Source organism: Phyllostomus hastatus, unplaced genomic scaffold (assembly GCF_019186645.2).
Source record: "Phyllostomus hastatus isolate PE091 unplaced genomic scaffold, TTU_PhHast_1.1 phas_contig_38, whole genome shotgun sequence".
Classification (NCBI taxonomy): domain Eukaryota; kingdom Metazoa; phylum Chordata; class Mammalia; order Chiroptera; family Phyllostomidae; genus Phyllostomus; species Phyllostomus hastatus.
The window spans coordinates 37,159,114-37,173,882 of record NW_025333869.1 but is presented as its reverse complement, the minus strand read 5'-3'; positions in this window follow the sequence as shown (position 1 = coordinate 37,173,882).

Sequence of the window (14,769 nt, the reverse complement as noted above, 5' to 3'; positions counted from 1 at the left end):
ATACATAAATATATTATTTATATATATGAGAATATCTAACTATCAATTCGTAGTGGTACCTCTAGCTCAAATTCATTACTACAGGGATCATTGTAGGCACTTCTCCTTGCTTATCTATAACTTCCCAACAGTGAGAAATCAGCTCCCACCATCTGCCATCTATTCACTTAATTGTTCAGTGCCTATACACACATACAATAGTAAAAGAATTGTTAACCTATACTCCACAAGGCACAAATTTAGCAACTAGAGTGTATTGTTTATGTGCAGCATTTTGTCTTTAGTTTTACAGACTTCAGTCATATCCAAAGCTACTTGTCAGTACGCTTCCTCTGCTCCTTTCAGTGAAGTTATCTCATAAATTGGTAATATAGTTAGGGTGTTTTGTGACATTCTATATTCAATCTTGAAATTCCCCTAATACTACATGTGATCTTTAAATTTGTATATATTAATTTTGACTCGGTCCATAAAGTTCATTTGGTTTTTGATAAATGCTTGGTGTCATGTATCCATTACAGTATCATACAGAATGGTGAAACTACCCTAAAAATCCTGTGTGCTTCAGTTACTCAATCATCCCTCTTCTCACTACACTCCAAACCACTGGAAACCACTGATCTTTTTTCTGTCTCTACAGTTTTGCCATTTTCAGAACATCATATGATTGTTACCATAAAGTATGTAATCTCAGACTGGCTTCTTTCACTCAGAACTAGTGTAAATTGAAGATTCATTGATTTCTCTTTGTGGTTGAATAGCTCATTTCTTTTCATCATAGAATAATTTTCCATTGCATGGATATACCACATTTTGTTTATGTATCCCCTCTTTGAAGATCTTGGCTGCTTCCAGGTTTTGGTGATTGTGAATAAAACTTATAAACATCTGCATACATGTTTTCATGTGAACATAAATTTCCAACACCTTGATATATACCTAGAATATCTGTTGTTAGATCATATGGTATAAATTTGTTCAGCTTTTTAAGAAAGCGCCAGAATATCTTCCAAAGTGGTGGCTGTAGCAGTCTGCATTCCTGACAGCAATGAACCAGAGTTCCTGCTGCCACACAGCCTCACCAGCAGTTGGTATAATCCGAATGTTTACATTTCCGCCATTCTATTAAATGTGTAAAGGTACCTAATTGTTTTTATTTTCAATTTTATATTGACAAATGATGTTGAGCATCTTTTCATATGCTTATTTGCCATATGCATATATTCTTTAGTTAGATATGTATTTATACTTCTTGCCCATTTGTTTTCTTATTATTGAGATTTAAAAGTCCTCCATATATTTTGGATGCACATTTATGAGATATATGTTTGAAAACATTTTCTCACAGTCTTTGTCTTGTCTTTTCATCCTCTTAATAAAATCCTTCACAGAGCAGAAGGTGTTTAAAATTTCTTATTAAGTCCAAGTTTGATCTCATTGATCATGCTTTTGGTGTTGTCTACATTTTATTCTATTTTATTTCTAAATTACTCACACTTGTTATTTACCATTTTTTTAAATCATGATTTCTATTGAGACACTCCTGTTACAAATTTCATTGTCACTTGTTTCTTTTCACTGGTTTCTTATTCCTATCTTAATGAAGATTTAGGGAGCAGTAAAGTTAGTGTTTGTATGTTTATTTATTTTTCATAATGTTTGTGTTTTATCCTCATAAAGGAGTCATGACTGGGATCAGAACCGGATTCCAGGTGACTGTTACTCTGTCTCGGCATTTTGAAAGCATTATACTAATGTCCTTGTTCTTTAATAATTCCTAATTGTTTCCTCCTAGTAGGTTATCTTAATTTTTCTCATATTTAAAATATTAATTTGTCTTCCATGGTCTGCAGATTTCCCATATTGTGTCTTGGTGAAATACTATTATCTTTACTTATCATGATATTATTTTTTTACTTCAGGATTTTCTCTCCAATTGAATATGAGAATTTCTGTCTTTCATAACTTTGTAAAATTATCAACCACCATCTGCATGAATATTACTTTTTAAATGATTCTTTCTCAGTTGTCCTTCTGCCACTTTTATCATGGGCATGTTGAAAGTGAATATTTTTTTCAGTTCTTTAACTTTTGAATTGAGTTTCTATTTTTTACATCAGATCCATTTAACAGATTATTACTTTCCTTTTTATTTTATTTTTATCTGATGTTAAATCACTATTTTTATTTTAATGACCATAGTGAAAAATTATCAACATGGCTTTGTAAACATGAAAGTGTACATTCACTAGAAATAAGTAATCCCAAAACCATAGATAAAACTGCTCTAAGAAATGGAAAAATTATAGAGTGAAAAATAAAATAAATGAACTAGAGTTACATGCATCAACAATGTTCAATAACAAGTACATAACTTTAAGCAAAAAAGAAATCAAGTCACAGAGAAATACACAGAGTATGTTTCTATTTATATAAAGGTGAAATAAAATTAATAAACATATTTATGGATAAATTATAATGTAGCAAAACATTTAATGGGCAAACCAATCATTAATACTGAATTTGTGAGTGGTGAACATCTGAAGGGAGTAAATGAGAAACTTGTTGAAGAACATTCAGGAGAATTCAAGGTCACTGGCAATGCTCTGCTTTTTATTCTGAGTTGGAGGTACATGGGATTTATGGGTGTCAGTCTGTACATATGCATTATAAATATGAATGTATATGTGTGTGTTTATATTTATGTAGGTAAAGGAGGGACAGATAAAAGATGACATATAACTTTATCATAGGAGGTGTGTAATTTGAAATATTTACTATTATCTGGAGCTGTTTGCTGGTTACATGCACAGCAGATATTGAAATGCAAAGCTTGTTTTTTACAAATATTGCTTCACTGCCTTCTGTTCAATTTTATTGTCACTTTCCAATATTTCAACTTTAATAGACCACAGTCTCCCTGTTAGTTAAGAAAATGGAAAAGGTCCAAGTTTATTAAATCAGTATACTTAATTTAATGGTCAATTTAAAACCACTTTTTAGCCTGACAATGGCTCTACATATTTCTTTAGAGTTAGATGCATATCTTGCTGACATTTTTATTTAATGATAACTCTATAACTTGCTACTTAAAAGAAATATGTTCTGCGTAGCTGAGGATGTTTGCTAATAACCCTGGCTTTTACTATGTATATAAAATAAGTATTCAATAATAAATGCAGCTCACCTTAAATTGTATGACTCTGAACTTCACTTCTAAAAGGAAACAACTCATTAAAATACTGAGTGCTGCATTTTACCAAAGCCATTTGCTGAGTGCCTATTTGAAAAATGCCTCTGTGGTATTATTCAGTGTGAATTAATCTGACCATGCAGTTCTCCAAGAATATCCAAGTTGATGTAGATACAAGAAAATAACACATAAACTGATGAACATCCAGAAATAAATTAATGAGTATATTATCGTGAGTAATGAGCTAAGGACCATATAGGAACTTGTGCAGAAAGAAGCTTTGTCCTTTGATCAATGTTTGTAAAATATTTATTTTTATTTTTTGAAATGAATTTTATTTACACTTTACCTCCCTCTTTTAACTTGAAATATAAATACTATATTTTACAATTTTTTGTGGAACAATTAATTTAAAAAGACCTGCATAATAAAAATAACACTTTTTTCTTTTATCATCACTCAGAAATGAAAACAATTTAAAAATGTTTTCTATTTAAAAAAAGTGTATTTATTTCTTCAAATTATTCAATTATTAGTGTTTAGGTGTGCTCATCCACATGAATTCAGTGTGATGTTTTATAGATTACCACCATTAAAAACAATGAGAAATTGAGACAGTCACAGGAATCCAGAAATACATAGACTTCTAATGATGATCTACCAAATACAAACATGCCATTGATCAGTGGGTCACCGGGGGTCCCTGTGTCCCCTCAAGTGTGAATTGGGGCTATTTAGTTTATCACTCCAATGAAAGGATAAGTTTTGAATGTTTAGTCATCATTTAATTTCATAAAATTGTTAACATTATGGGTATTTTTATTATAAAAAATGGTAGAAAGCTGGCATAAGCAAAGGGAAACAAAGTTAATAGCAGCATAGATGTGTTTTTTATTGTTGTTCAAGTATGATTGTCTCCATTTTTACACCACCATGCTCCCCCACTGAACCCATCCCCACCTCTCACCCTCAATTCTACCCCCCTTTGGCTTTGTCCATGTGTCTTTTATACATGTTCCTTGATGTCCCTTCCCCTATTATCCCTCTCTCCCCTCCTCTCTGGTTATTGTCAGTTTGTTCTTTATTTCAATGTCTCTGGTTATATTTCACTTACTTGTTTGTTTTGTTGTGTAGGTTCCACTTATAGGTGAGATCATGGTATTTGTCCCTCACTGCCTGGCTTATTTCATTTAGCATAATGCTCTCCAGATCCATCCATGTTATTGCAAAGGGTAGGAGCTCCTTCTTTCTTTCTGCCATGTAGTATTCCATTGTGTAAATGTACCACAGTTTTTTGTTCCATTTATTTACAGATGGGCACTTAGGTTGCTTCTAGCACGTGGCTATGAACATTGGGGTGCATAGGTACTTTTGAATTGGTGTTTCAGGATCTTGAGGACATTTTTTCATTTGTTTCATACATTAATTTATTGTTGTTCAATTACAGTTGTCTGCATTTTCTCCCCACCACTCCCCCCACACCCCATCCAAACCTACCTCCTTCCTTTGCTTCCACCTTCCTTAGGGTATTTTTAATTAGAACAAAAGCACCAACTAGCAGTGCACTAAGATTTGAGTGTTAGTTTTCTGTTGAATTCTATAAGTGTACATTGTTGGCTCAGCTAAAGTTTAATAGGCTAAAAATAAAGATTTTCGGTACCATGGTATTGATTTCTTTAGAGAAGTAAATAAAAGGAAAAGGGAAGGGGGTATAATATGATTTTTTTAAATACATGCAAAATGCCTTTTGGAGTTGCAAATAAAAAACATTAAAAGTAATCTCAACAACATGACCATGTTTTAACATTAAAACAAGAAGGTAGTGAAAAAGGTATAGCTATATAAAAAGTAGGACGGGCACGCTTGGGAGTTTCCTAAATAGTTATCAAACAAAATAGCTAATTAATCAAATAAAGATACTGACTCACCAGAAATGGCGACCCTGGAGCTAACTTTTAAGAAAAACAGTGTGAGATGATTATTTCAGGTTGTGTAATGTTCTAATAAACTTGGACAGCCCTTTGACAGTAGCTTGTCTGTAAGCTAAACCACTGACAAGGGCCATTAAAAGCAAACAGAATATACACAAGTTCCCCTCAGAGTTTCTGGGACAGTAGGATCTGGGTGTTACTTACCAGAGTTATTGAGCTAGGATGGATATGCTTTGAAAAAGAAAAATCACAAAAGAATTTGCTATTTTTAATGAACATATAAGTTGTTTAATTCTCATTTGCAAATACCTGTTTTAAAATGGACTCAGGAAGTTTAAAGTTTCGTCTTACTGCAGAGAATGAAAAATTTGCTAGAGAGACCTGAATATTTGATAGGTCAGTCATATTTCACTGTCTTGATCAATTATCTCATAAAATCTGTTCCTTTACTATATTGTTCTGAAAATTATTTTAACTTAGAAAGTCATATGCATTATGAAATGCATGTTTCACTTTTATCTAATCTGACCCACAGAATACATAATTTGACAAATAACTCTTAGCTTTTTGATGCCACCTAAAAGCCCTCACCATTTTCTTTCATTTTAACTCTTGTGTAGCTCATAAATAAGGAAACCATACAAGAGTTCTGACCTACTAGACAAAGTTACACTGCCTACCTCACTGAGTATATAGCCATGATAATAAAATGTAAAGTCTTTACTATGTTTACCAATTTTTACTATTGTATTTTATTACAGCAGACCCTTTACCTTCTGTATTTCTGCATATTAAACCCATACTTGGAAATTTCCATGTATAGACAATGTTTCATTTTTTTATTCTAATATCAAAGTTTACTTGCAGAGATCCAAATTCAATAAATGTGACTAATTAACAGGCCTGCAAAAATCCAATGCTTTCTATATATTGCAATAAACTTTTTGACATAAAAATTGTAGAATCTAAGGGCAGATAAAGTGCCTCCCAGACAAGGTAAAGGAGTTCATCATCACCAAGCCACTAATACATGAAATGCTAAAGGGACTTATTTAAGAAAAAGAAGGTGAAAACTATGAACATTAAAATGGCAACAAATTCACTACTATCAACAATTGGATCTAAAAAGCAAACTAAGCAAACAACTAGAACAGGAACAGAATCTTAGATATGGAGATCATTTGGAGGGTTATCAGCTGGTATGTGAAATGGGAGAATGGGGGAAAAGGTACAGGGATTAAGCATAATTGGTAGGTACAGAATAGGCAGGAAGGTGTTAGGAATAGTATAGAAAATAGAGAAGCCAAAGAACTTATATCATGACCCATGGATATGAACTAAGGGGGTAGATTGGTGTAGGGAAGGGGGGTACCAGATGGAGGGGGAATTTGGGACAACTCTAATTGCATAATCAATAAAATACATCTTAAAAAAACAAAGCCAGACAGAAAAAAAAAGAAAACAAAATATAAGAAATTATGAGATTCAGGGAGAAGGAAGATGGCGTCGGGGTAAGAGGGAGCAGATTTCATTCCTCCTACGCACAGGAGAAAATCCTGTTCAATCTACGGAGTAAAAGAGCAAGCAACCAACACACCTCAACATACATGAAAATAAGGGACCAAAAATTGTGGTGGGACCGAAAAACCAGGCGGTGAGAGGAGTGCTGCAAAATGGGAGGGTCCCAGGGACCAGTGTGGGTCCAGGTGGAGGCTGCAGCCCCAGGCTCAGCACCTGCTGCTGGGTTTGCCACACAGTCCTTGAGAGAGAGCTCGGGCAACTGCTCCCTCCCCAGTCAAACAAGGTCTGAGCAGCACTGGAAGGAACCCAGTTGCTAGCAAACACACAAGGGCTGTGAGCATCCTCGCAGTCTGTGAACACTGGCAGGGTTGGGTCTCACAACAGGCCCTGACCCCTGTGGTCACCGGTCTGGCTGGAGAGTTGGGCTGTGGGAGAAGCCAGGTCACTGTATAGAGCAGCAGGCTTGAGTAGGAGGAATTTCTCAAGAGGAAGTAATGAAAAGACAGACACTGTTTAGGGAATTCTCCTGCAGCAATCGCTCTGGCCTCCCTGCCACCAAGCCAGGCAGCAAACCAAAGGTTGCATGGAAGGTTGTGCATGTGTGGAGGACCCTGCACACCCCCATAGCACTGGGAAGGATGAGGCAGTCTGGCCAAGAGCCCATGCATGGGAGTGCGGGAGTGCACCACCGCACCCCAGCCCACAGCAGTAACCCTGGGGAAAGGCCTGGTTCCCACACCCAGGGCACAGGGGAGAGGTACCACAATAGCTCCCCAGACAGTGTGAGTCGCTGACTGAGTGCAGACCAAGAAGGAAGAAAAGCCATATGAATCACCCCTCAGCCTGACACAGCCAGCAGGACCAGAAAAACCAGTTTGGCCACTTTGAAACCAAGAGGCTTTTTAATTTTATTCTATTTTTTTTAACAATTCTTAATTTTTTAATTTTAATTATTTTTATTCTCTTTCAATTTCCTTTTCCTCTCTTTCCCGCTTTCTTGTTTTATTCCTTCCTACTTTGTTTCCTCCAGTTTCATCTCTTCTTCCATCTTCATCTGCCTTTTTCTTTAAACACCTACAAGTGAGACACAAACCTGGAACTGTGAAAAAACCACAGTTGAACCCAAAGAAGGGGCATCACAAAAGCTGTGACAGTGAGACAAATTTCACTCTGCTATTACAGAGAACCCGCAAGTTATTGCATATTTGTATTATTATTATTTTTCCATTATTCTTACATCTTTTTATTTAATAGTATTTTTGTGTTCTTCTTTCTGTATAGTTTGCTTTGCTAGGCTGGTTACATTGTATCACTTGACAGGTTTTCCCTGATATCTCTTTCACAGTGTATTGCTAATTTACTGTGCTTTACCTCACCTGTGTCCCATTAGCACACTACTCAAGGTTCTACATTCCTATTCTTGTTATCTAGATCTCATAAATTCTGTCATATGATTGTTGCTCTGATACTATTGTAAATAATTGCTGTTTCATGCAGTTGTAAATACTTCATAACACCCCTCCCAGATCTTAGCCTACTTCACAGTTTCCTGAAGTCTATTACTGTAGTGGTTAACTCTATTCTCTCACACACTACACCTATTTATTATCCTTTACTCTCACCTTACCTCAGAATCTGACCTCCCACAACCTCACTGCTTTCTAAATTCAACTCACAATCCTTCCTTCCCCAACAAGAGTCTTATCTTCTTTCAATCCTTTCTAAAAATCAGCTAGCTGGGTGGAAGATCACGGTTAACACTATACATAGTCAAAGGATCTCCTATCTCTTCTCTATTAGCTGCTACTGTAAATATCATAGAATACTATCTTGCTGCCTTAAACCATTTTGCCTTCCCCCTCCAACGGATCACAAAAAAAAAAAAAACTGTAGGTGGAAGTGGTGAACACCAGGATACCCACTGGAAGACGAAACCCAACAACAAAGGATCCACTCCACTAATAGATAACAACAGAGGAAGGTGAAGGAGGGAGTGGAAACCACACAAACCTCAATCCAGGACCTATCTGGAAATACAACTAAACAGTAGAGACAGTGCCCAGTATAAACAACTGAACAAGAGCAAGAGAGAATCCTCAAAACCTTATACACATGGAAGAACCAACTTCAACACAACCTGCCCTCACCAGCACAACAAAATACAGGAGATGGTGGACAGAGTGACCCTCATTTAACCAGCTGGTGAGAAGGAACCACCAAATAAAGACCCAACAATAATCAAAACTCAAAGACAAACACAGAGCCAACTTAAATAACAGCCTAAGACCAGTGAGCTTGGGAGATCAAGGAAAATGCACCACTGAAACCCACTGGTATTCTACCACAGAAGTTCACACCATAAACCCAGGGAGCCAGAACAGATCAATTTAAGAAGCTGAGGCTAACAAGAAGAGTCTCACAAACACTGGGAAAACAAAGAAACAATCCCCAAATGAAAGGAAAGGAGGAAGCCTCAAAAAGAATGCTAAATGGAATAGAGGCAACTCAACTATCACATATTGAGTTCAAAGCAATGATTGTCAGGAAGCTGAATGAGCTCACAATGAGCTACCAAAAACTACAGGGAAGCTACAATGAACACACTGGAAACTCTATCAACATGAAAAAGGAAATAGAAACTATCAACAAGGGCCAAGAGGAAATGAAGAACACAATTTCTGAACTGAAGAACACAGTAGAAGGAATGAAAAGCAGGACTGATGAAGCAGAAGATCAGATCAGCGAGCTAGAGGGCAAAGTAGAAGAAAACACCCAGAAAGAGCAAGAAAAGGAAAAGAGGCTCAGAAAGAATGAAGAGGGATTAAAAGAAATGTAAGACAATATGAAACATAATAATATCCGTATAATAGGGATACCAGAAGGAGAAGAAGAGCAAGGGATAGAAAACCTATTTGAAAAAATAATGATGAAAGAAAACTTCCCTAATTTGATGAAAGAAAAAGTCACAAAAATCCAGGAAACACAGAGAGTTCCAATCAAGAGGAACCCAAAGAGGGCCACTTCAAGACATATCATAATTAAAATGGCAAAATACGAAGACAAAGAGAGAATCTTAAAGGCAGCAAGGGAGAAACAGGGAGTAACATACAAGGGAGCCCCAATAAGGTTAGCAGCTGACTTCTCAATGGAAACACTCCAAGCCAGAACAGAATGGCAAGAAATATTCCAAGTAACAAGAACCAGAGGTCTGCAACCAAGGCTACTTTACCCAGCAAGTCTCTCAATCAAGATAGAAGGCCAAATAAGATGCTTCCTAGTCAAAAGAAGTCTAAAAGAATACACCTCCACCAAACCAGCTCTGCAAGAGATGCTAAAGGGCCTGCTTTAAGGAAAGTAAGGAAAAGAGAGAGAGAGAGGAACACAGGTACAAAAATGGCAATGGATAAGAACCTATCAGTAATAACCTTAAATGTAAACAGATTAAATGCTCCAATCAAAAGACATAGAATAGCTGAATGGATAAGAAAGCATGACCCACTCACATTCTGCTCACAAGAGACCCACCTCAGGACAAAAGATCTACACAGACTAAAAGTGAAGGGCTGGAAACAAATTTTCCAAGCAAATGGACAGGAAAAAAAAGCCAGGGTAGCAATACTCATATTAGACAAAATAGACTTCCAAAAAAGGGCCATAATGAGAGAACGTAGGCAGGAAAATCTCAGGTATTTCACGCAGCAACATTTTTACTGATATGTCCTCCAGAGCAAGGGACATAAAGGAAAAAAATAAACAAATGAGATCTCATCAAAATAAAAAGCTTCTGCACAGCTAAAGAGAACAGTATTAAAATTAAAAGACAACCAAATATGGGAAAACATATTTGCCAATGATACCTCAGACAAGGGTTTAATCTCCAAAATATATAAAGAACTTACATGACTCCACTCTAAGAAGACAAGCAACCCAATTAAAAAATGGGCAAAGAACTTGAACAGACACTTCTCCAAGGAGGACATACAGAGGATTCAGAGACACATGAAAAGATGCTCAATATCGCTAGCTATCAGAGAGATGCAAGTTAAAACCACAATGAGATACCACCTTACACCAGTCAGAATGGCCATCATAAACAAAGCAACAAACAACAAGTGTTGGAGAGGTTGTGGACCCTAGTACACTGTTGGTGGGATTGCAGACTGGTACAACCACTAGGGAAAACAGTATGGAATTTTCTCAGAAAACTAAAAATGGATCTGCCTTTTGACCCAGGAATTCCATTGCTAGGATTATATCCTGTGAACCCTGAAACACCAATCCAAAAGAACCTATGTACCCCAATGTTCATAGCAGCACAATTTACAATAGTCAAGTGCTGGTAGCAACCTAGATGCCCATCAGTAAATGATTGGATCAAAAAACTATGGCCCATTTACACAATGGAATTCTATGCAGCAGAAAGAAAGAAGGAGCTCCTACCCTTTGCAACAGCATGGGTGCAACTGGAAAACATTATGCTAAGTGAAATAAGCCAGGTGATAAAAGGCAAATACTATATGATCTCACCTTTAACAGGAACCTAAACAACAAAACAAAGAAACAAGCAAAATATAACCAAAGACACTCAAATAGAGAACAGGCTGACAGTGTTCAGAGGAGAGAGGGGAGGGAATTTCAGGGGAAAGGGTTTACAGGAACAAGTATAAAGGACACATGGATAAAAAACTAGGGGTGGGTGGAAATGGGAGGGCTGGGTGGGTTGGCTGGGATGGGAGTAAAAGATAGAAAATTGTATTGCAACAACAATTAAAATAAAATTTAAAAAAAGAAATTATGAGATTCAAGAAAGCTGTGCTAAGAGGAAAGTTGATGTGATAAACTCCTACATTGCATTAGAAGAAAGATCTTGGCCCTGGCTGGTATAGCTCAGTGGACTAAATGCTTGCCTGCCAACCAAAGGGTCATGGGTTCAACTCCCCATCTAGGTGCATGCCTGGGTGTGGGCCAGGTCCCCAGTAGAGGGCACATGAGAGGCAACCACACATTGATGTTTTCCTCTCTTTCTCCTTCTCTCCCCCCCTAAAAATAAATAAATAATTTTTTTTCAAAAACAGAAGTTCTCAAACAACCTACCTTTAGACCTCAAGTTTATGCCTTTAATGTCTTCCTTCTTGTATACTTTCTGATAAACTTATTAGAATATTGTCCCTGAAAAGTGTCACAATGGTTTTCAAGAAAAAGAAAGTATTGTCTCAAAGAGTGTCATAATTTTGATTTTCATCTAATAAACTGTGAGACAATGAAATTCATAGAATAACCACAATTGTTTTGAAGGAATTATAAAAACAAAAATATTCTCAGTTTACACTGACAAGAGAAGAAACAGTAGGGAAAGTCCAGATAGGCCTTTGGACTCCCAGTTCTTTAGGCAAGAGGCAGACTGAGAGGGCTTGTCAGCTGCAAACAGGAAAAGGGAAGATAACATAGAAGTGGGCACAGGGACCCAGAGGACAGAAGGATGTGTGGTGAGTAATTTCAGAGGGTAAGACCTGGACCTTAATCAAGGAACTGGTGATATTTACCTGGAGGGATTTCAAAACTGCTGTACCAATTATGATGGGTCTCCTACTTTCCCCCTTGTTTAATTGGACAGTTTGTTCTTATTACAAGCTGTCCTTGGCTTACAACTGCATGTTAGAGATATGTGGGGAAAGAAGAGATGTCTCTTCAGTTCATAGGTCGTTAGACTGAGAGGAACCATACCTGAATATCTGAACTTTAAAAGTCTCATAAAAAAATGAATGTGAATCAGATGCTAAAACCTGGACTTTGAGCCTAAATCCAATACTATACTAGATAAGATCCTAAGAAGTGTTACCAAGAGATGAATGTACTTCGTAATAGTGCCCCTCCTTGTAGGCAATTACTTTCAGATTTTCCCCCATATTTTCGTTTTGTCTGATTTTAGACTTTATGTAGTGGACTCATACAATATTTATTCCTTTGTGTTTGGATTTTCAATATTTTTAGAATTTCCTTATGTTGCAGGAATGAGTAGTTTGCAATTTTGCTGGCTGAATGGAATTCCATTATATGAATACATTACAGTGTGTTTCATCCCATTCTTCTCTTGAGAGACATTTGGTTACAAAGAAGAGAATTCCTAGGAACATTCATTACAAGTCTTTATGAGAACATATGTTTTCTTATGCTTAGTACATGTCTAGAAATTGTTGAGTCATAGGGCAGGCTTAAATTTCACCTCCTATGAATAAAACCTTTTTCTAAGTAATTGTTTATTACATGTTCCCAGTAGCAAATTATGGGAATTTCAGGAGCCATATATTCTTGCCAACATTCGGTGTTGTTCTTCATTTTAATTTACACTATTCTACCGGGTATATTTTCTGAGACACTTCTCATAGCAACAGGAGTCATGCCTATTTTGTTTACTCATTTGCCCACACACTTAGGATTATGCCTTAATAGTTCATTGTTACATGTTGAATGACCAAAGGAACATTTAAAGTATGACTGCTGAAAGAGTCCTGAGCATTTCAATTGTACTCATTTAAATTTTTTTTTATTTATTGATGAGAGAGAGAGAGAAACATCAGTCTGTTGTTCCACCAGTTGATGCATTCATTGGTTGATTCTTGTGTGTGCCCTGACCAGGGGTCAAACCCACAAGCTTGGACTATGGAGACAATGCTCTAACCAACTGAGCTACATGACCATGTTCTTGATTCAAAGCTATCATTATAAAATTCTAGTTCTGCCAGCTTTCAAATGCAGAACACTAGGCAAGCATTTATCTTATTTCAACTCAGTTTTATTATATTTACAATGCAGATAAAGTTTATAACTTTCTTATGCCATTGCTGTAAGATATAAATATAAAGGTATTTGAATGGTGACTGAGATTTATTTAGTGGTTAATAAATGTTAGCTATTGTTTTAAAATGTATTTGTATTTTCTGTATATTAAGGTTTTTTAAATATTTTATTTGTTTATTTTTAGAGTTGGGAAGAGAGGGAGAAAGAGAGAGAGAGAAACATCAATGTGTGGTTGCCTCTCATGTGGCCCCCACTGGGGACCTGGCCCACAACCCAGGCATGTGCCCTGACTGGGAATCAAACCTGTGATGCTTTGGTTTGCAGCCCACACTCAATCTGAGTTTTTTTTTTAAATAAATATGAATTCTTATAGAAAAAGAATGAGCAAATGAGGAATACTTAATTTAAGATATTTCCCAGAATTAAGTTTCAGTAAAGTGTAAGTTTGGCTTTTATTTTCTTGGTGTGGCTGTCAGTCTTTTAGCTGTTACTGCTACCAGATTCTCATGCCCCACTCATCAGCACACACAGTAGTTGGAAGGCGGCCTTGCAGCATTTCTCCTCCCAACTCTTTCTTGGTAGTCATTTTTTCTTTATCATCTCCGCATATAGAAATTGCTGCAAGACCCCAATTTTACCATATCAGCTGCCTTATCAAATCACAACTATCAATGGAAGTAAATTTTTATGGAAAATGGCATACAGAAGTACTTCATTGTCTTTCAAAAATGCATGTTTCTTTTCACTATTACAAAATATTTTATTCTCAAATATATTTAAGCCTGTATTAAAATCTTTAGTTTCTGGCTGTTAAAACTACTTGTCTTGCTTTTCAAGGTTCTATTCCCTTTTAATGAAACAAAATGGATTCTTTAGGTTGCATTATGTTTAAAAGATTCAAATGAATGAGAAAACTTGGAGAAACTTAGAAGTAAAAATTCTATGAACTTAATTACACTATTATTGATATTTTAGACATTTTCTTCCAATACTTATGGCCCTAACAAGCACAGCCTACTGTTTTCTTCAACAGTTCTTGCCCATCAGCATGAGCTGTTTTAGTTCAAAAGAAGCCTCCATTATCGAGTCTAAGCTCTAAAAAAAATGTTAGCTTTCATTCTACATCTGAAAGGCAATTTTTCAGATGGCTTTCGGCTGAGTAGGAGGCATTAGATTGTACTGAGAAGTCAACCTGAAGCTACAGAACTGAGTTTTAATTTCCTCTCCTGAACTCAATACAATAATCTTAATTGGTGAGCTGGCAAGTATCTTATATACATAGACTGAGAGGATTCTCTTCTGTGTGGCTATGTTTGGGTCTGAACC